At 40.5% G+C, this 24661-nt stretch overlaps 1 pseudogene; it reads right to left on the bottom strand.

The window, feature by feature from the left end:
- Positions 1-9666: 9666 nt before the first annotated feature.
- Positions 9667-24661, bottom strand: part of LOC146312461 (uncharacterized) — a 49228-nt pseudogene continuing 34233 nt past the window's right edge.

A 24661-nucleotide genomic window follows, 5' to 3' on the forward strand; every position in this document is an offset into this window, starting at 1 on the left:
TGGCTCTACTCTTTCTGCTGCGGCCTGTGCTCCGGGTGCTGCGTCCGATCCTGCTCCAATGGATCCCTGGCTCCAGCTAGGGGCAAAGCCAAAAGCCCCAGTCAGTTCAACTCCATCACACCCGGAGCCCTGGGTTGCTGTCGGCAAGCGCGGAAAAAAGGGGAGGCTCTCCGCTCGCACTGCTGCAGCCTATGGCATCCAGTTGGAGAACCGATACGATATCCTCGACCCGCATGACTTTCCCCCACTATCCGGGAACCGGCAGCCTCCTCCACCTCCCGGGTCAAGCGGATCTCCATCTCCCTCGGTCAACATACCTGGACGAGCCTCTCGCCCCACGCCCCGCCGCTCAATGCCGAATTTCACTCCGGCTCCGCGGGGCCGTTACTCCGCCATCTCCCCCGTCCAGCCCCCGTACTCGGATACCTCCACGAGGGAGAAATCTACGTCTTCGCCGCCATCAACCACCATCATCATTGGAGATTCCGTGGTGAGGAACGTGTGGATGAAGGGGGCACTCACGCTGTCTTTCCCAGGTGCCACCGTTACGGACATAACAGAAAAAATTCCAGACATCAGGAGATCTTATCCGGAGGCCGACAGCATCATTATTCATGCAGGTACAAATGATATCTCCAAACAACAGTCCGAACTCCTGAAGCGGGACTTCATTCACCTTTTCAACGTGGTCAAACAGTTTCAGTCAGGAGTTTTTATCTCTGGCCCCACCCCCACCTGTGGCCGAGGAATCGGCAGTTTCAGCAGGCTGCTCAGCCTGAACACCTGGCTGTCCACTGCCTGTAGATACCACAAGATGGGCTTCATAAACAACTTTGATGCATTCTGGGAGAGGAGGCACCTTTTCGGGGCAGATAGACTGCACCTGAACAGGTCTGTTGTCCGCTAATCTGGCATACGGTATCAAGCACGCACACACATCGTCCACCTCTCCCTGCTACAAGCAGCAACATGCAACATGTTACACAGCCCACCCACAACAGAGGACATGTATTAGACCTGGTCATAACCTATGGCCTGTCAGTACAGGTTTCCTCTGTTGTGGATGTAGGCCTATCAGATCATTTCTGTGTCTTTTTTAAAGTGAACAGTTTTAAGCAACAAGAAATTCCAGAACATACTGTAAGGAAACGCTATCTGACATCTGACGTGACTGCAAGTTTTATTGATATTTTACATGATATTCCTCCAGAGATTTTACCTTCTTCTTGTGATTTTATTGTTGATAATTTTAACAGTAAACTCAAGTCAGCACTGGACATAGTTGCACCAGTAAATCTTAGAAAGATTAAAACAAAATCAAAACCTCCCTGGAGAAACAGTAACATAATAAAACTGAAGAGAAATTGTAGAATAGCTGAAAGAAAATGGCGGAAAAACAAACTAACAATTCATTTTCAAATGTTTCAGGAACAGCTGACTATCTACAACAAAGCAGTTAAAAATGCAAGAAGAGAACATTTTTCAAAATTAATCAGTAACAACCACAAAAATCCAAGAGTCCTTTTTTCAACCATTGACCATTTAATTAACCCCGTTTTTAACCGAAGTCTTGAACCAGACTTTTCATGTGAAGATCTTGCAGCCCGCTTCAGAAGCAAAATAGATACTATTAGATCTAATATTTTACATTGTCAGTCTACACATTTTAATGTTTCAAAATGTTCACCCTTAAATGAGGAAACACTGGAGAGGTTTGTCCTGGTGGACGCTGAAATGCTTGAGAAAGTTATCTCCCAGTTAAGTTCAGCAACCTGCCTTTTAGACCCCATTCCAACATCATTTTTTAAAGATGTTTATAGCTTTTTAAGAAACGCTCTGCTGACCATCATATATCATTCACTTCAGACTGGCGTTTTCCCCACTGCTTTTAAGACAGCAGTAGTTAAGCCACTCTTGAAGAGGAACAATTTGGACACATCACTACCAGAGAACTATCGACCTGTTTCCAATTTGCCATTTTTAAGTAAGATTTTAGAAAAACTTGTTTTTAACCAGTTAAATGATTTTATGACCTCGACAAACACTGCTGAAATATATCAATCTGGTTTTAGAAAATATCACAGCACAGAGACAGCATTAGTGAAAATTGTCAATGACATCAGGTCAAACATGGACACAAAAATGCCGTCTGTCTTAGTGCTTTTAGATCTGAGTGCAGCATTTGACACAGTAGATCATACCATTCTTTTAAACAGACTCCATAATGTAATTGGCATCTCTGGCACTGTTTTTAACTGGTTCAAATCATATCTCACAGACAGGAAATTCTTTGTCAGCATGGGTGAACACACATCTAGTTTTTATCAAATGAAATGTGGTGTTCCCCAGGGGTCAATTTTAGGTCCAACTCTTTTTAACCTCTACATGCTACCACTTGGAAATGTCATCAGGAGGCACGGTATCAACTTTCACAGCTATGCAGATGACACACAACTTTACATTGCCGTGTCTCCTGATGACACAGGACCACTTGATGTCCTTTTTAAATGTATTTCAGATATTAAGTCCTGGATGGCAGAGAACTTTCTTCAGCTCAACCAGGACAAAACTCAGGTTTTAGTTATTGGTACAGGGGACCAGAGAGAGAAACTGGCTAGCAAGCTACAGGCCCTCTCTTTTAGCCCGTGTCAGCAAGTCAAAAATCTTGGTGTAATATTTGATGCAGAACTGAATTTTGAGGCTCATATAAAGGATGTCACAAGAAAGGCATTTTATCATTTAAAGAACATCGCCAAAATAAGACAGTTTCTCTCTTAAGCCAATGCAGAGACACTTATTCATGCTTTTATTACTTGCAGGATTGATTACTGCAATGCTCTTCTTTCTGGTCTCCCTAAAAAGAATATTTTACAACTACAATTACTTCAAAACTCAGCCGCTCGGATGCTGACAAAGACCAGAAAGAGAGCTCACATTACACCAATTTTAAAGTCTCTGCATTGGCTTCCTGTACGTTTTAGAATTGATTTTAAAATTCTTTTATTGGTTTATAAAGCTCTTAACGGTCTTGCCCCTTCTTATTTATCTAACTTGCTTTTACCCTATGAACCCAGCAGAGCCCTCAGGTCTTCTGGAAGTGGCCTTTTAACAGTGCCAAAAGTTAAAACTAAAACATACGGTGAGGCATCTTTTTATTACTATGCCCCCCGTTTATGGAATAGCCTGCCTGAAGATCTGAGGGTGACATGCAATATTGATATTTTTAAAGGCAAACTTAAGACCCACCTTTTTAGTCTGGCTTTTAACTAAATTTCTAATTTTATCAATTTTTTAGGTATTTTATTCATTCTATTCCATTTAATAATTGTCAAATATTTTATATTCTTTTATCTTATGTATTTATTTATTTATTCATTTTTTTTGTTTTTATTATTATTTATACTTTTATTGTTTTAATATTTTAAATTTATCTCCTGTTTCCTCATCTAATTTCTGTCTAATTTCCTCATTATCATGATGTAACATGAGTGCTGATTGTATGGGTTTGTGTGATCCTGTGTGTGGGTTTGTGGGCGGGGTTGGGGGTGGGGGGGGGTATTCTCTTAGCTATGATTGTAAAGCACTTTGTGCTACAATTCCTTTTGTATGAAAAGTGCTATACAAATAAAGTTATTATTATTATTATTATTATTATTATTATTATTATGTGCTGTGTTTTTAATTGTCAGTTAAAATGATTTGAAAGAACGTGATGGCTAAATGTTGTGGAACTTGCAATAAACCAATCAGAAAGTCAGTTCTCATCACCTTTCAGAGGCAGGTGCACCAGCAGCACAAGCGGTGTCAGCATGATGGCGGATTTACCAGGAGGAAACAAAGAGAAAAGATTTACAAAGCGAGGAGACAGATCTCCTGGTTCAATAAGAGAATGTGCAAGAGCATGCAATACATGGAGACAGCAGGACGTCTCTAAAACAGCTTCAGGCTGAAATAGTTTACTTTACAGTAACACCTGCAAAAACAAATACAATAAATTACGAACCGCAAATGTCATGCAGATATGTAACTGGTTACGTTTTACACTGAAGCACCTTGAAATTGTGTTGTATTTTATAATGAATTATTAGCATCATCATCATTATTAATTTTACTGGCTGAGGAGCGGCGAGAGAGATGGTGCAGTAGAGAGGGGAGGCCAACAGATCCAGTCCAGCTGCGAAGCTTTCTGGTTCCGCTGGCCCACCTGAGCCAGGTGGAGGAGCAGATACGCAGTTGTCCATATTCCTCCTTCTTCTCCTCTCCCACCTAATCCTCATCTCTCTCCTCCCATCCTCGTTCCTCTGACCCGCTGTGAAATAATCAGAGAGAGTTTCTTAAGTTTGAAGTGCGCAAAATTACGCACAGATATATCCAACCAGCTCTGATAGAAGCACACATAACTTTTTTCTCTGTTGGGCTGGAGTCCTGTGGTCAAATATAGTGTCTTGTATATTTTATATGTTATAGATCATAATTGTTCAATCATTATTTTTCTGGATCATAACAAACATGCAGACACAAACACTACAGCTGCTCCAGCTGTCATGCTGACTCATCTGATAAAGACAATCTGACAGCCATGATCCTGTCCCTTGAGCACTTTGCAGGTCTGTTTAGATTCATTAGGCTTTATTAATTATAATTCTTTTCCTCATTAGTGAGTTTATCTTTAAAGACACATGCGCACACGGCTGTTTAACATTGATGGAAGGTGTTCTGTGATTGTGGAGACGTGTGTGCGCCTCAGCCAAGCGCGAGACACACGCGAATGCTTTTAATTTCAATATTCACATTTTATTGCTGATAAAAAAAAATATGTTCAAATAACACTTAACTAATCCACACTCCTCACAGGAAGAGAATGACCATAAATGACAGTGTTCTGTGATTGTGAAGATGTGTGTGTGTTTCGGTCAAGCCCGCCGGGTGCTATCTTGTGCTGAAAGACCACAGACTTTGCGCTTCGACTAGGTTTTGGCAAAGCACAAGCACATTTTACTCCAATGTGCTGAGGAGAAGATAGCAAACACGCCCGGCCACGCCTTCGTTTTGCCTTCATGTTTAGACGTCCCGCCCACAGCGGCACAGACCCAGCGCAAGTGCATTTGCTATCTTACCCACATGGTAAAAATGGTACTTGCGCTGGTGTAAGATAGCAAAATCACTTGCGCTGGCAGTGCAATGGCTCCACACTCACCAAACTCCTTAATTTACATGAGTCTTTATTCTCCACAGGAGTGTCAATTAGTGAAGTGTCCTTTGAACATATTATCCACCAGCAATAAAGTGTAAATATTGAAGTTAATAGCATGCAGGTATGTGTGTGTCTTGCCCTTGGCTGAGGTGCGCACACTCCAAAATCACCAAACACCTTTCATTTATACACACACAAGTCTTGCACACACGTGTGTCTTTGACCTTAATCTCACTAATAAGTACAACAGTATTATTATTATAACTACAAAGCCCAATAAATCTCAGCAGACCTGCAAACGGGATCACAGCTGTCTGATCGTCCTTATCAGATGAGTCAGCATGACAGCTGGAGCAGCTGTAGTGTTTGTGTCTGCGAGTTTATTATGATCCAGAAAAACAATGTTTAAACAATTATGATCTATAACATATAAAATATACAAGGCACTGTATTTGACCACACGAGTCCGGCCCAACCTGAGAGAAAAAGCTCTGTGTGCTTCTATCAGAGCTGGTTGGATATATCTGTCTCTGATTATTTCGCAGAGGGTCATGGGAGCAAGAGTGGAAGGAGGAGATGAGGATTAGGTGGGAGAGGAGAAGCAGGAGGAAAACGGACAGCCGCATATCTGTTCTTCCACCTGGCTCAGGTGGGCCAGCGGACCCGGGAAGCTTTGCGGCTGGACTGGATCAGTTCGCCTCCCCTCTCTACTGCACCATCTCTCTCCCCGCTCCTCAGCCAGCAGAGTTAATGATGATCTTGATGATAATAATTAATTATAAAATATAACATACTTTCAACATGCTTCAGGTTAAAATATAAGCAGTTATATATCTGCATGACATTTGCGATTCATTTGTTGTATTGTTTCTTGCAGGCGTTACTGTAAACTATTTCGGCGTGAAGCTGTTTTGGAGACGTCCTGCTGTCTCCATATATCACATTTTCACTTCTGGTACCAGGAGATCTGTGTCCAAATCTTTTCTCTTTGTTTCCTCCTGGTAAATCCGCCGTCATGCTGCCTCTGCTTGCCCTGCTGGTGCACCTGCCTCTTAAAAGGTGATGAGAGCTGACTTTCTGATTGGTTTATTGCATGTTTGGCCTAAACTCGCCTGTGAATTAATGAGGGCACTTGGGCATGTCTGATAGGTGTATCCTGCTGGTGCCGCAAAGGGCGGGGCAGGGTAAAATATCACTCCCGCCCCTGGCACAAGACAGCAAAGGTGGATTTGGACACACCTTGAATAAATTAAATCCATTGCGCCTCACGCTTTCCACTTGCGCTTTAGATCAGCGTAAGATAGGGCCCCTTGTGTGTATACAAGTTCTATCAAACACACAAATTTTTTTTTTTTTTTTTTTTTTTTTTTTTTTAAGGTTATTTTTTTGGCATTTTTGCCTTTATTGACAGTGACAGCTGAAGGTATGACAGGAAAGGGGGGTGAAGAGACAGGGGATGACATGCAGCAAATGAGCCGCAGGCGGGATTCGAACCAGCGGCTGCTGCAGAGGACTAACAGCCTCAATACATGGTGCGCACGCCCTACTGACTGAGCTATAGGGGCGCCCAAACACACAAATTTTTATAAAAATATTTCAAATTTGTTTTATGTGTTCAAATACCATGTGTCAAGTCATGGAACCTCATGACAAACAGATGAAATTTACTTACAGAGGAAACATGTTAATCAATCAGATTTGACCAGAACACAACAGGAAGGTTAAAATGACACATGCACACACAATAGAGACAATAAATACATGACAAAATATGCAAATATGCAACATGGAAATTGTTCTGTACAAATTCTGTTAATAAAGTGCAAATATCACTATCAAAGTGCAGAGTGCCATCATTAATGTGCATAGTTTAGTTGTTTGTTATAAAGCACACTTAATACCAAACCACATTGTTCAAAATTCACAAGACAGAAGCCATCAGTCAATAGTAACAAAGTGCTTTTTGTTACATCCCTCACCTAATCACTAACTTTGTCTGCACACACACACACACACACACACACACACACACACACACACACAATAGAACACATTAGAATGTCAGGTGGCTGTGATGTCATCAACGAGAATGTGATGACATCACATACCCTGTCCTTTGATCTAGCATGGGCTCTATGATGTCATCAGTGTTAGGTTATAACCCTATTACCATGTCATTATCAACATATTTTGACACAGGAATTTTTGAGAGAATTCACTGCCACCTGTACCTGGGGGGAATGTTTTGGCCGAACACCCTGGAGTGGACACAAGGGAAGACAGGTGAGTAACAAACAACTTAAACAATATTTAAACTTATACACTAGTACACACTTTGTCACAATATATATGTACAGTATGTATGTGCTTATTGAATCCTGTCTACCAGTACTAAATTTTAACGTTACTGAAGACATTAAATAAAAACTGAAAGCAAACCAGTTTGTCCCGTTAGGTAGTCTGACAGTGAAGTGTGTCTTCTTCACAGTGGGGCTGAGAGGGTGTAACTACAGGTGTGTCCCACACAGGCACGCCTAAATAAGGACTATATGAAAAAGTAGGGAGATTTTTAAAAGAAGGAATAAAGGAATAAAAAATAGTAAAACGGCTTATATGCACTTTCTGGCAATCTGTTTGTTATTGTAGCACCACCCTTCCCCAGTTGGAGCAGGCTGTAGGAGCAGGCGGTAAAAAAAACAATGTCACCTTCCATGCTGCCTTTGGGGTTTTAAAAACTGCTGGCTGGGTTCCACCTGTCGTGTTGTTCACTGTTCTGGCTCAGCAACAGCATCCTGCTTGTGTATTGTCACACTCAGAAAACACTGTGGGCCAAAAGTAACATCATGGTCATGGGCCATAAACTGTATAAAAATTCTTGTCCCAATAAAACCTATACTAGAAGATTATTAGCATGAGGCATCCACATCTGAACCGAGTCTGGCGCATACACAGATGATCTGTCCAGCTATCAGCCGACACTGGTGGAAGAATCAACCCAGAACTGACTGCTATCTGGGATACGAACAACATCGGGGTGACTTTTGTTAACCTTGATGGCCACCCTCTCACCTGTTTGAGTGTTGCAGCATTGGGATACAAAACCAAAGCCACCCTGAAGCCTCCACTTCATAGCAATGTCCCCGTGTGATGCCTGCAGGCATCATAGATCTATCCTGCATTGCCATTTAGAAGAATGTTTTGTTGTGTTTCTTCTGTCTTTCAAGCTGTTATCCAAACATGGAAGAAGATAGTTTGTGTCCACTTGTTGTAGTTACAATCATGTTGAAGGCCTGATGTGCACTCAAAGATTCAGTGAATTCTCTCAAAAATTCCTGTGTCAAAATATGTTGATAATGACATGATGATAGGGTTATAACCTAACACTAATGACACAACTCTACTCAATTCAGCTTTATTTATTTAGCACCTTTCATACAAACATGCAGCCCAAAGTTCTCCACATAGCAAAATTAAAACAATAGACAGGAAATAAATAAAAACAAACAGAATGATAAATATCCAAATGTTGTGGAATTTGCCTCACTTGCCTCACTAGCTCTTAGATTGTTCCCTGAGTCTCTCTTTATATGGGTGACAATGCAGTCGTGAAGGGTCCAGTCATAGGTCATCTAACCTGAACAGGCACACTAGTAGTTGATCACTCTGCACAACTACAGTCCACAGCTGCACAAGTAGGAGAGTAGTGCATCCCCCACATACTTTCTCCTGAGGTCCCAAGGTTATGGTTTATCAGGCAGACAGACTGTCCCCACATTCTCTAGCAGGGCACAATACATGAGCAAGGCCGACAGATACAGTGATTTAGAGCAAAGAGGTAAGCATAGCTTCTTGTTTTTCACTTATGCCCAATAGAATTTGTGTACACATAGATAGACACATCAGGCCCATACATGGTGGCGTGTTAAATTCCAGGGAATGTCAGGGGACAGTTAAATACCTTCACTCGAGAAGTAACCTTCAGAATTGGGTTGGCAGTCACAATATTCTCAGTGTATTGCTAATCTGAATTCTCCTCGATCGAGCTTCATTAAATACTCCTGTGTAAGTCATCTGGGACTCCCGAACTCTTCTTCAGTGTCTGAGTGAACCATTCTTCAGAATTTCCACTACACCAAATAAATCAAAACAAACTGTACTTTCACCTCTCTGCATGGAAAAATGTCAGAATAATAATAATCATCAAAAGTAATGAAGTAAATGAAAGTATTCAACACAATAAAAGGCACTATGATAAGAAAAAGGATCAAATAAAAGGAACACCAAGATAAAGAATAATATAAAAAACCTAATCATTGAGGTTAGAAGACCAAAATTATAACTTTACTCCCAAATTAATGATTAAAAGCCAGACTAAAAAGATACATCTCTTAAAGATTCCAAGAGAGTTTGCCAATCTAATGTCCAAAGACAAAGAATTCCACAGTTTGTGGGCATAAAAACAGAAGGCACTCTCACCAGAACGTCTGTCGGACACATGAGCAACATTTAAAAGAAAAGCAGTGGAGGACCTCAGTGATCTGGCTGGAACATAAAATGAAAGAAGATCCTGAATGTATGGAGGAGCGAGGTCATTAAAACTTTATAAATGAGTAAAACAACTTTAAGAAAAAGTAGTAGTAGTTCTTGTGCACCACGAGTGAAGGTGCCAACCGACTCTGTGCGTGCAGTAGAAGGATGGTAATAAGATACCATTTTCTTTGCCACCCCTGTGTGAGCTATGGTCTCAGTCTGGCCACCCTTATGAAAATTGTCTGGCTCCACCACTGGTTTCGCACCGCCCAAGACTATTGTGATTGGTTTAAAGAAAAATAAAGAAGCCAAATAATGTGTGGATCCAGACATTTCTCCATTGATCACATAGTACTATATAGGTAAAATATAATTACTCAGTTGGCATTCAACAATTTATAAAACTGTTTCCTTTATACTTAACTGATGCTATTATTTACAGCAAGATGCAATTAATTCAAACTGATTTCAAGTTTTTTATATGGACTGTAAAATGTCAGCAGCCTTTTATCTCCTGCAAGTAATTTCATTCTGTTTAATGGAGAGAAATTGGCAACCTGGCACATGTACTGTGCAAACATAAAAGCCTTTATTAGAGAGTGTGAAAACACAAGACAACAGCACTGAAATTTGAAAGGAGAATGAAACCTGATACAAACAAAGCTGATGTTAAAATTGACTTAATGGTTAAATTTCAGTTACGTTGAAGCATTTTATGTACATCCAGGAAGCGACACAGTATTTTCTAGGTGGGCCGCCCAGGAGGCGTGCGAAGAGCTGGTATATTAGCAGCACAGGATCAGTAATCTCTGTTTCTTTTGTTATGGTGGCAGCAGCCTTCAAGAAAATCACAAACATACATTGTCAGATATACAGCAGAGTTTCTCAGAAATTTTACAATGGTTGACATTCAGGTGTGTTGAATGTTGAATTCTAGAGAAAGCACTCACCTCATTGGACTCGCTGGAGCCAGAGTTAGAGTCTGATCGAGCAAGTCGTTTGTGCTCTGCCTCCATCTGGAGAAAATACATAAGTCACAGTCTGATATTGCCTGAGTTATACTATTACAGCATTGTATGGTATGAACATATAAGAACACTGGTATTGATATTGAGTATGAGACTGTTACACTTACAGGATGAGCCAGAGTGAGGCTCAGGAGGCATCCAAGCACAAAGAAAACCTTCAGCATGGTTACAGAGATCACACCTGTTGAAATGAGAACATTCAAGACTTGTTCACATCAACAGCTTTTCCAAAATATCAGCAACATCACCATTTCACCAACCTTACACAAAAACAAACAAAACATTCATATATTTACCTTCAAGTCTTCACAACTTCAGCAGACTGTCTCTCAGACGGTTGAGGAGGTTGTTATTGTGTTGCTCTGAATGTTGAGCTTTTCTTTTATACAGTTACAGGAGCTGATGTCATGTCATCAGCATAAAGTATTGTTGGGAAATTGCAGCTATTAGGAAATATTCCACCTCCTTATTTGGAAGTGAGGAAATAGGCAGAGCTGGTGATGATCAGAGACACACCTGTACAGTATGGTAAGAGCAATCTGTTCAATAACTCGGAAATAATGAATTATAGTGTAGTCCCAGGTCTGTTTGATATATTTTTGTGACTTTTTAAGTGTTAATTTGAGTCATTTTTTTTGCATGTTTTGACCTGTACTTAACACACCTGCATCCTATCCATTTATTCACCACAAACCCAGCTAAGAGTTAGGGTTAGGGTCTTACTCATCATTTTGTCAATCTGCCATGAACCCCAAAGTGAAGAAGAAAAATTACACACTCACTTATAAAGACTGTTGTGGATTTTAGCCTTCCCCCATACATCAGAAGAAGGAAGTACACAGGAGTCCAATATGTCTTACACTGAAACTGGTTTAATAATACTTATTCCTTCAGGAGAATGAAGGAATAACCAGTGCACAGTTGGTATTGATGTTCCCTTCAGTTCTGGAGTTTCAGTCCTCCAAGATTGTCTTTAATCATTCACGGACAAGGTCGTGTTGAACCTATGCCCAAATAAGGTCAGACCCAACGCACTGAACTAGCCTATTGGTCTGTAAATCCAAACACAGGAATTATGAATACACAAGGTCTGAGACCACAGGTCCATGTCCCTGGCTCCACAGCTCAGGGTCAGTGTTATCCAGACCAGATTACAGTTACGTCTTCTCCGTTCAGAGAGACAAGACAACGCCTCTTCAACCTCAGGCGCCAAAGCAACACTATCAGGTTGTTCCCTTGTTTATCTGACAGGAGAAGACAGCTGCATCTACTGTCTGAAGGAGACAGTATGTCTGCTAAAAGTTAGTTTAGGTCTCTCAATACGTCCAAGGCCTTAGCATGTTGCCTAAAGATTGGAAAATTCCCTAACAAACATGTACAAATATATCTGTCTACATCTATCAATTTATCTATCTGTCGACACATTTTCATTAATGTTTCTCAAAGATATAGATTTTATCAAAAACAAACACATTTGGTCCATGTTTTGCATTGGTGAAGTTTATTTAGCAGATAGCTCTACAGAGAATACAGTGATTTTGATCCACATGTTTTATATATATATGTCATTATTGACATCTGAACTTAGGATGACAGATTTTCACAGGGTGGTAATGAACCAGAGTGAGACTCATAGCATCGTTCCTAACAGTTGTACGTAGTCCCACTGATGTATCCCAAAGATCTGGTTCACCCAATTCATCCTAAAAGAATGGAAGAATGATCATTCACTAATCACATCCATTAAAAAGTCATGGAAACTAAGGCTGTGGTGAACATAGAAGTTTGATTACGGTTGATTGTCATAAAAATGTTGTAAGTTGAAAATTAGCCTGCTTACTGGTTGGCTAACATTGGCACATGTACAGAAATGTTGATTAGGTTATCCTTAGAAATAAATGAAAATATGAATGTATTAATACAGAATGGGCCATATTTTCTTACCACACGCTATAAAAACTTCCTCACACAGAAAAACAGGAAGGGCAGCGAGAACAGCGGTACAACTTGTGTTGATATCATGAAGTTCCTAAGAGGATAAAAAATAGTGTAAACTAAAGTGACAAGTTTATTCATGAAACCCATTGCCAAACCGTTCCAACCAACTAGCCACTACAACATCTGAAATAAATCCACAAGTGATGTGCTGACTTATCTGGTGCAATCAGAGACAGAACATGTACATGCAAAAACACAGATTATGGAATGGAGCAATTGTGGAATTAAAGCTCAGTGGAACCATTACAATAAAACATTACACAAAGATTTAATTGTGAAATGCATAATCACCTGTTCATCGTGCATCGCGTTTTGGAATGAGGTCATCAGCTGAGGAGTGTGGCAATCAAGCTCAGTGTAAAGTGTGTCAAGCTGGTTCTGTAGACGTTGGAATTCTGCAAACAGCTACATTTAAGAAAAGAAAAAGTATAGTAAGTTCTAGGTTTGTGTATCATTAAATCGTTTTATTTAAAAAAAATAAATTTAGAATAGAACAGAATATTCTAATTATGACTAAATATTATTTGTAGCAGTACTAGTAATGTTTATAACATAAAAGTCACTACATAAACTCAATATTTTATTGCGAACAAATCTATGAAGTAAAAATAAATCATTCACAGTAAAACCAATTAATTTTTTCAAGAATAATCAAATTAGGCAAAACTACACTGAGCTGAACCACATTACCTCAGACTGCATATGAAGAACAGGTCAGAGGTCCATGAACTCTTTCACAGAAAGTTGATTCTGCATGTTTGAGATGTTGGAGTGTGAAGGTTTAGTGCCTCGGTTTCTTTGGCTTCTTATTTCAGCTCAAGTAACCAACCCAAAGTCTCCGTATCTGATGATCTGAGAATGAGACTCAACAATCAAACATCTTTCTCCAGAATTGCTCACTGCTCCTTGAAAATCTGGACTTGTCTGACTCTAGGGAGAGACACACACACAGTGTATAAATAGACAACAACAATATAACGCATGAGGTATCTGAACATTTGTATTAAATTTTGAAAAGCACATAATAAGGCTCCTGTGAGAAAATGTATGAAACAAGGTGTTCAAAACGTGTGAATTTAATTCATTCCCCTGCTCTGGCGTGACATCATCACGTCAGGTCAAAATGTAACGGTCGGGGTCAGCTAAAGGGGTGGCGGGAGCTAATCAAATGCTGCAGAAAATATTGTTTATTTCACTTTTCAAGACCCATAGACTCAAACAAAAAATAGCAGAACAAGAGGACATGGTGTCATGTTCATGTAACATTAACATTATTATCTGTAAGCTCATGGTTTAAAATGACACATGCTATCAATAAATAGAGACAATAAATACACTACAAATTGTACAAAAATGCAACGTGCAAATTGTTCTGTGCAAATTCTACTAATAAAGTGCAAATGTTGCTATCAAAGTGCTGAGTGCCATTATTAATGTGCATAGTTTAGTTGTTTGTTACTACTGACTGATGACTTCTGCCTTGTGAATATTGCACAGTGTGGTTTGGTATTAATTACGCTTTATAACAAAGTGCCCTTTGTTACATCCCTCACCTAGTCACTAACTTTGTCTGCACACACACACACACACACACACACATACACACACACACACTGCACACAGAATAGAACACGTCAGAATGTCAGGTGGCTGTGATGTCATCAAAGGGAATGTGATGACATCACATACCCTGTCCTTTGATCTAGCATGGACTCTATGATGTCATCAGTGTTAGCTTATAACCTTATCATCATGTCATTATCAACATATTTTGACAGGAATTTTTGAGAGAATTCACTGAATCTTTGAGTGCACATCAGACCTTCAACCTGATTGTAACTACAACAAGTGGACACAAAAAAACGTATGTTCAATTTACATGAAAAAAATATGTACATCGTTTGCACATATCAAAGTTATGTTTACTAAAAAATATTTCTTTATGTTCAATATAGAGTGGCACAGTGGTTAGCACTGCCACCTCACAGCAAGAAGGTCCTGAGTTCAATCCCCTGGCTTGCTGGGGCAGGGCCTTTCTGTGAGTTTGCATGTTCTCCCCGTGTCTGCGTGAGTTCTCCTCGGGTTCTCCGGCTTCCTCCCACAGTCCAAAGACATGCATACTAGGTTAATTGTTGACTCTAAATTGCCTGTAGGTGTGAGTGTGAGTGGTTGTCTGTCTCTATGTGTTGTAGCCCTGTGATGAACTGGTGACTTGTCCAGGGTGAACCCCGCCTCTCGCCCAATGTCAGCTGGGATAGACTCCAGCAGCCCGTGACTCTTACGGAATAAGCGGTTACAGAAAATGAATGAATGAATCAATGTTCAATATACTGAATTCTCATTTGTTAAACCAATATGACTTTTTTTATGTTTAGTGTATTCAGTCATCTGTTAAAGCAACATGAGTTTTTTATATGAAGTACACACAGTGTTTTGTTATGTTATCAACCTAATCTGTTCAAGTAGGTTTCACACTATTACGTTTTAAAGCTTCTGCATACTTTTCTATTTCTGTATGTTGATTTCTGTTATTTAAATAAATTCATCCAGCCTAATCTCTCAACTACAGCATTTACTACCATAACATTTTCAAAAAACTGAGTCATGAAGAAAACCATTTGTTTTAACAACAACAGCTGCAGTGTTTCCTCTATCCTGGTCCTCAGAGATCACTGCCCTGCATGTTTTCCATGTTTCTCTGCTCAAACACACCTGATTCAAATGATCAGCTCGTTATCAGGCTTCAGCCTATCAGGCAGAGGCTTCATGACGAGCTGATCATCTGAATCAGGTGTGTTGGAGCAGAGAAACATCTAAAACATGCAGGGCGGCGGAACCAGAGGACCAGGATAGAGGAAACACTGAGCTGTATTTAGTCAAAGAATAACACAACTTTAAGACTGGACTACAAATCCAGTTTTTGGCTCTATAGAACAAGAAAATACAATCACAGCCAAAAACCACCACATGTCAGTGGTATGTATGTACATACGTATACATGCACACATGTACTATACAAATAAACACATCTCACTTGTTAGAACAGAGAACCCTTTTCTTTCACAAGAACAACACTTGTTGACCATGTAATCAAGAGTGAATAGCACAAACACAAAGGTTAAATGTCAGAGTATTGCAAATAGTTCTGACTTGCAAGTTGTCGTTACACATGCTAAATACTGCCAAAAACATACATGAAGGCAGTGCATGTGAGTTGCATAAGTCCAGTACCAATGCAGTTTATGCATTCATAGGTCCCTATCTTTCGCTGATGAAAGTGCGAGGGGCAGTGGATTTAATTTATTCAAGGTGTGTCCAAATCCACCTTTGTCATCTTGTGCCAGGGGTGGGAGGGATATTTTGACCTGTCCCGCCCTTTGTGCACCAGCGCAAAACAGGATACACCTAGACGGAGAGGCTACTTCATGTCAGCCAGGACTGGTCTTCAGGTAAGCTCACTTCAAGCAAGTATATAAAAAATAGCTGTTTTATAAATATGACATAATATATACATAATATAGGTGGAGAAAAAAAGACAAAACACGTGAGCCTAGATTGTTCAATTAACTTATACTATACAATACTATACCCATACTTCACAAATAAACACGTACAAATAGACACACCAAGGAAGGAAAACGTAGCTGTGCCTTATTTCCCGGCCGCTGTCTGACCTTACAGAGTCAACGTAGTTGATAAGAGACCTGTAGCTAATAGTATTAGCCCTATGCTCTTTAGCTATCAAACATGTTAAAAAGCACCACAACAAGACCTCCAAATAACCCATGTTTCATACAGTGTCACAGGCAAAACTGTATGAAGCACCAGCAGAAAGCATGACTTGAAAATATGAACCACAAAAAGTTGTTGTGTGTACTATTTTGCGGTGCGGTCTGACAGCCCCGGCTGGACCGCGGATAGCTGCTGAACTCCGGACAGCTCTACAGGCGAGGCGGAGGGGGGGCTTGACTGGAGGGACATGACAGAAACAACTGGAGTCTGTTGTGTTTCCAGAGATGCTGCACTAAACTCACACCTACGTGAAGTGGATATTAACTTCACGTACAGTGCAAACACGCCAACAGTAGCCCATAACCAGTACTGAACTACGAGAAAATGTTACACCGAGCCATGTTTACAAATAGAGCAGAGCAGAGCCTCCCTTCTTTAGCTGCCACTTAACCGCTAATATTAACTCCGCAGCTGTAAAAACATGAAGCCCACCAGCTACTACCTAACAGCTAACGCTAGCTAACGTTACTTGACCCTTTCCAACATTCAACACTGATTTGTTGTCCAGACAGAGATTGTTCATGTGCTGGAAAGACTTATGGCTACCTAGCAATGGCTAAATTAAGTTAGTTGATAGATTTGCTGGTCAGGTCTGTGACTTATAAGCAACTAACATTTGCTAAGCTAGCTAGCCTGTTAGGAGTCACCATCTAGGCTCTTCACCTGTGCTAGCATACCCAGTCAGGGCTTAACAACTTATGCTGCTAAATCCCGACTTATCTTGCTAAACCTGTATGTCATATTTATAAAACAGCTATTTTTTATATATTTGCTTGAAGTGAGCTTACCTGAAGACTAGTCCTGGCTGACATGAAGTAGCCTCTCCGTCTCCAACGCCTGCTTTCAGTTCCGTTGGCACCAATTGGATAACGTGCAATGTATCGATCCATAGCCGACCTATCGCAGACTTTGAAATGGCGCACATAATCCCACCCTCTGGCAAACCATGTCCCTGCTATGGGCCGATGCTTCTCAGATGCATTTACAGATGTATGCGTGCTATCTGGGCTGGTACGAAAAGTGAAAAAACGATATATGGAGACAGCAGGATGTCTCCAAAACAGCTTCATGTGTAAATAATTTATTTTATATTAATGCCTGCAAAAATCAATACAATAAATGAACCGCAAATGTCATGCAGATATGTAACTGCTTATATTTTAACCTGAGGCACCTTGAAAGTTTGTTGTATTTTATACTTAATTATTATCATCATCATCATGATTAACTCTGCTGGCTGAGGAGCGGGGAGAGAGATGGTGCAATAGAGAGGGGAGGCGAACCGCGAAGCTTGTATCCGTGAAGCTTTCCGGTTCCGCTGGCCCACCTGAGCCAGGTGGAGGAGCAGATACGCAGCTGTCCGTTTTCCTCCTCCTTCTTCTCCTCTCCCACCTAATCCTCATCTCCTCCTCCCATCCTCGCTCCTCTGACCCGCTGCGAAATAATCAGAAAGAGTTTTTTAAGTTTGAAGTGCGCAAAATTACGCACAGATATATCCAACCAGCTCTGATAGAAGCACACATAACTTTTTTCTCTGTTGGGCTGGAGTCCTGTGGTCAAATATAGCGTCTTGTATATTTTATATGTTATAGATCATAATTATTTAAACATTGTTTTTCTGGATCATAACAAACTCGCAGACACAAACACTACAGCTGCTCCAGCTGTCATGCTGACTCATCTGTTAAAAACAATCAGACAGCTGTGATCCTGTTTGCAGGTCTGCTGAGATTTATTGGGCTTTATAGTTATAATAATAATAATACTGTTGTACTTATTAGTGAGATTAACTTCAAAGACACACACGTGTGCACAACTTTTAAACATAAATGAAAGGTGTTTGGTGATTTTGGAGTGTGCACACCTCAGCCAAGGGCAAGACACACACATACCTGCACGCTATTAACTTCCATATTTACACTTTATTGCTGGTGGATAATATGTTCAAAGGACACTTCACTAATCGACACTCCTGTGGAGAATAAAGACTCATGTAAATTAAGGAGTTTGGTGATTGTGGAGCCATTGCGCCGCCAGCACAAGTGATTTTGCTATCTTACACCAGCGCAAGTGCCATTTTTACCATGTCTGTAAGATAGCAAATGCACTTGCGCTGGGTCTGTGCCACTGTGGGCGGGAGGTCTAAACATGAAGGCAAAACGAAGGCGTGGCCGGGCGTGTTTGCTATCTTCTCCTCAGCACATTGGAGTAAAATGTGCTTGCACTTTAGAACAGCCAAAACCTGGTCGAAGTGCAAAGTCTGTGGTCTTTCAGCACAAGATAGCACCCGGCGGGCTTGGCCGAAACACACACACATCTTCACAATCACAAAACACCGTCATTTACAGAAAAAGCTATGTGTGCTTCTGTCAGAGCTGGTTAGACAGATCTGTGCGTAATTTTGCACACTTCAAACTTCAGAAACTTTCTCTGATTGCTTCGCAGCGGGACAAAGGAGGGAGGATGGGAGGAGGAGATGAGGATAAGGTGGGAGAGGAGAAGCAGGAGGAGAACAGACCGCCGCTTAACTGTTCCTCCACCTGGCTCAGGTGGGCCAGCGGAACCGGGAACCATTGCGGCTGGACTGGATCTGTTGGCCTCCACTCTCTATTGCACCACCTCTCTCGCCGCTCCTCAGCCAGTAAAATTAATGATGATGATGATGCTAATAATTAATTATAAAATAAAACACAATTTCAATGTGCTTCAGTGTAAAATATAAGCAGTTACATATCTGCATGACATTTGCGGTTCATATTTATTGTATTGGTTTTTGCAGGTGTTGCTATAAAGTAAACTATTTCGGCGTGAAGCTGTTTTGGAGACATTCTGCTGTCTCCATATATTGCGTGCTCTTGCACATTCTCTTCTCGAACCAGGAGATCAGTCTCCTCACTTTGAAATTCTTATCTCTTTGTTTCTTCCTGGCAAATCCACCATCATGCTGCCTCCTCTTGCACTGGAGTCAAGTCAGCCATCTCTCAATTTGGAGTGCGTGCGTATTGTAATGCTTACAGTAAATGCATTAATACGGTGCCGTAAGGTGACAGGCAGAGCCTCTAGTAGAATGAATATAATAAGGAAATAAAAAACTGTGTCCAAAGACACCTGTACTATTGGACAGATGACTTCAGGGACGACATGTATAAATAATATGAAGTACTTTTACGGTGTACTTTTGTAGTAATCCAGGGATCAAAGTCTCTCATATCGACTAGAAAGATACTTTATTCGTCCAACTTTGATCTTTAATAAAAATCATATTTTCAATAAGTAATCCAAGGCACCTGTACTATTGGACTCAGTACTTCTTAGACAACATGTTCTTATTACTATCAAGTACTTTTACTGTATACTTTTGCAGTAATCCTATGTCAAAGTCTCTCATATGGACTAGAAAGGTACTTCATTCGTCCGACTTTGATCTTTAATAAAAATCATATTTTCAATAAGTAGTTAAAGACAACGAAGTTATTTTTTTGGCCATTTTTATTAATAATAGGATAGCTAGATAGTTGACAGGAAACAGGGCAGAGAGAGAGGGGATGACAGGCAACAAAGAGCCGAAGGCAGACATCGAACCAGCAGCCTCCATACATGGGTCGCACGCTCTACCTATTGAGCTAAACGTCCACCCCTTTTCAGATGTTTTAACATCCATCAACGCTTTGACAAAGATGAAAGCCGTATTTGACCAATCAGCTACTTTACCATCTTTGAAACTGCTGCTTCAACTTGAATTAGCCATTCCAGGACCAAAAGCACAGATTTGGGACAGAAAACTCAAAATTAACTCTCTTTGCCACATATTTCATGACTCGTGGTCAGCCATTCATCTCCCTCTTCCAAGTGACATTGAGCCATCCACTGTCCATGACAGCCAGGAGGTAAAGTTACACTTGATTTACAAAGTTTTGTCATGTAAAAGAGAAAACATATCATATGTAAGTGAGTAGTGGGTTAAGTTGAATTGTTAAATGTACATTGAAAGGAGATGTGTTTTTTTTTTTTAGTTTTCCCTTTTTGTGTTAAACAACTTTCCTCTCCCCCAGAACATTGCTCCCGAAGCTCCTGAAAAACCTTCATAGTACTCCCTATATTCCACATAACATAGCTAGAATGACTAGTCTGAAGTGGTTGATCAGTCAAAACAGGAGGATGTCTTAAAATGCAGGGGTTAAAATCAGGTTCTTTAGACATAAGTGGAATAGAGGATCTGTAGCAAAGGACAATATTAGGAACAAAGAAACAACAGTCTCCCTTAGGGAGAAATAAATGTTTTGGATTGAATTGAAGGCAAATCACAAGAAGTCACTAAATACAACAACAAATCACAGAACACAACTAAAAAAAAACTACTGCAAATAGCCTATCAATGCAACTAAAGCAGAAAAGACAAATGCACAAAAAAGCAGTATTTCCAAGTATGCTGCTCAGGGACAGTAATCTCATTTAGCTGTTCATCCAGCAGCACAACTCATTCTCTCATGGAATGTGCATGTGGGACTGACAGTGTATTTCTATGGTTATGGGATCTAATCTGTAAGAAAAAAACATGAGAAATGTTAAAAAAAAATTGCAACTGAGAATCTACAAAATTTAACTAATTTATAGATCACAACGTCATGCATTCCAGTCTGGGACACAAACTCTACTTTTTCACGTTAAAGACACAAGAAATCCAGTCATCCACTGGTCAACCAGCAGCTGCAGTGGCATTTCAATGGTGTCAATTCAATCAGCAATGAGCTGTGTCATTCACATTTAGAGGTTGATGTTTTTCTGCTTTTGCTGTTTTTCTGCTTTTGTTGCAGAGATAAGGTATTTTCAGTTGTGTTTTTTTCTATTGTTGTGTTGAGTAGCTTGTTGTGAATTGCACTACAGGGCCACCTTGGGAATTTAGATGTGTTTTATGAACTTCAGAGCATGTCAACCTTTTCAAGTGGTAACCCAGATAAAAATTATGAGCCTGAATGCCATATATAAATCTTAACCAATGTTGCTTGGGGTTTGTGGGGATGTTGCAGAGCCTAAGTCCCTCTCATCAATCCATGCAAATGAGGCCATTGGAGCCAGAGGAGTGTGCTGAAGAAGCACAGGCTGAAGCAGCCAGCCATGTGCTGATTCCAAGTGGCACAGGATCATCTACTGACACCCAAGACGTAACGTTAGACTAACTTCCTAGTTACTTTACATACTTGTATGCAAAGTATCTTGTATACAGTAAAAAATGTGTTTTTCATATAATAGAATCCATATCTACAAAAGGCCCAAATGCAGTAAAACTAAAAATTGGTGTGTCGTCTGTAATGTAAATCATGTAATGCCTATTTACAAACAAAACCAAAAGTTTTCTATCTGTCTGTGGATCTCTTCCGCTCTGTTTTAACCCCCTCAGGTCGACGGGATTGGATACAACCCCAGAGCACTCTGTTTACTAATTGGATTATAACTCGGCAGTACTGTGTGCTAGAGACTTACTTTAAAAAGGGCCTGAAAGCTGTTTCAGCCGTTTGAAAACCAGGTCCGACATGATCGTAGCCCTCCCAGATGCTTTGTAATCCAGTCATTTTAAAACAGTGAATTATCAACATTTTCCTGGAGTCAGACCACTTCACATGTTAAAGGTGACTATAATATAACTATAATATGAGCTATTAATCACCCTCTTTCATTTTGTCTATCAGCTTCTAGCCAGCTATTATTTTGAAGTGCTTGGGTATCGCTTTCCTGGAAATAGGACGTCGGCATGAGCGTATGTTGAGATTGGTGCTGTGGAGGACGCCGGTCATTTATCTTCTAACTCCATATCAGTGTTTGGCAGCTAGCTTTGGGGCTAGCGATCAATATCTCATATTTTAACTTATGTAAAAGCCTGTCAACTCATTGGCATTAAAAACAAAGTGATTAAAATATGTTTTAAATACAGAAAAGTCGACTAATGCACCTTTAATCTGGCATTTTTAAATTATGATTAGATTATGCATACTTGCAAAATGCAAGATTATATTTAAATTAAAGTCATTAGCCTTGGCCTGCAGCAGGTAGAGTCATGGACGATACTGAGGTTTGCTCGTGATTCACAGCCTCTGATTTGGCATTTAAGGGGAAACTGGGGAGAAACTTAAACCGCAACGCTGAACAACCAGTCCTCTGGTTGTTGCTCATCTAACTGTTGTGATAGTTACATTCACAGCACAAATGTTCACCAGCCGTGGAGCTTACAGTACTAAAATTTTACATGCACATATCATGCCCACAACAATGGGACTTACAAGTTCTCATTAGTTAAGTTCATGATTTCACAGCACAAACAGCCATTTGCTCTGCTGTGGGGCATATTTGTCATATTTTGTCATCGTGATTAAAATGGATCCTTGCCTTTGTTCAAGAGAAAAATTCAGCCCAGAAATCATCTGTGTTGCTCTCGTCTCCATTAGCATCTTTGCTAGCAATAGTAGCTAACCTTGCTATGCTAAAAATCACAGGTGTGACTGCTGATCCTTCTGTTTGCTTTGGGCTCAACTGACTAGCTGTCTTTTAAGAAAATAAAGAAACATGATTGTCTTTAAAGTTTTGAATCAATTTCTTTCTCTGTCAGTCATTTTGAGTCGAATTTCACTCCATGTGTTTGATGGCTCATTATTAGCCAATGGTGTTGATTAGCTCAATTTAGTTACTGCCCCTCAATTCTATTGGCTCCGGTGACTACATAGAGGTGTCAATCATCCAGCTCGACCAATCCGTTCTGGAGATATGGCCACACAAAGGACGCATGTAGTGAATTACGCAGCTGCTCTGTAATTACTCAGGTCAACCAAAGATAGGAGAAAGGAACAGGGGGTCTCACTCCTGTGCCCGGACATTTAGGACTGAGATCTCTGTAATTTTTCACTGATTCACTTTAGAGGCATAAAATTTGACACGGGATGTTTAGATGCTCTATTGTGGATTTCTACAGCATTATTTGATATATCAATGGGATTTTTATTTTGATATGATATTTTTCACTAGGTAAGAATGAAAATTTTCATGTCTGCTGGTTGCCAACCTCATTTACTGGGCCCCAAATCTCATAAGTCTCCTCTTTATTTTAAGGCCTTGTTTGTTCAAAGACACCTTGTGGTTGAGATACACTCATTTAAAGATGGGCATGTTCCAAAATGGGACACCATGCTTAACAGGCTTTATATTACATGTTTAATATGCTTTTACAGCAAAAGGAGAAAGAGACAGAAACATTACTGCATCAGTCAAAGTTCAGCTTTGAAAGACAGGAGATGCAAGAAAAGATGAGGAGACAGAGATGAGGTGATTGAGATGAGAGAGGAAGAGCAGATATAGCCCACTGTGCCCAGGATGCTGATCAACACAAACAAGAACATCAAACCATGTAATTAAAGTCTGAGTCTGTATTGGCAACATACAGAAGCGCATGGAGGATCACTAAGGAGGTACGTGAAATGGTCAAAGCATGTGATGCTGCTTTCAAATCAGGCAACATGCTGAGGCTTCATACAGCAAAAGCCGAGCTGAACCCTGTAATAAGGATAGCAAAACGTGCCCATAGTCGGTACCAGTACCAAAGAAGCCTGCAGTCACGTCTTTCAATGACTACCGCCCCATAGCACTCACTCCCATCCCAGTGAAGTGCTTCAAGAGACTGTTGAGAGACCACATCACCTCCAGACTCCTGACATAATTTTCTCATTTGGAGGGAACAGCACAGTCAAGCACCACTCCTCATCACTCATCAATAACACAACAGTCTAGGTGGTCTACAGCACCAAATTCTTGAGGGTGAAGATAACCGACACACTGTCCTGGTCCCAACACACCCAATGTCTGGCAAAGTGAGCTCAGCAGCGCCTGCACTTTCTGCGCCGCATGAAGAGACTGCACCTCCACCCTCCCATCCTCACCTCCTTTTACAGAGGCACCATGGAGAGCATACTGTCCAGCTGCATCTCTGTCTCGTCGGGCGCCTGCAGTGTCTCTGACTGGTGGTGAAGATGGCGGAAAGGATAATTGGGTCTGAACTTCCTTCTATCCTTTAATTGTCATTTCAAAATATATATTTTACAGTGTCTAAGTTTAAGTCTAAAACTATGTCAGTAAC

This window comes from Lutjanus erythropterus, chromosome 17 (assembly GCF_056507025.1).
Source record: "Lutjanus erythropterus isolate fLutEry1 chromosome 17, fLutEry1.hap2, whole genome shotgun sequence".
Classification (NCBI taxonomy): domain Eukaryota; kingdom Metazoa; phylum Chordata; class Actinopteri; order Lutjaniformes; family Lutjanidae; genus Lutjanus; species Lutjanus erythropterus.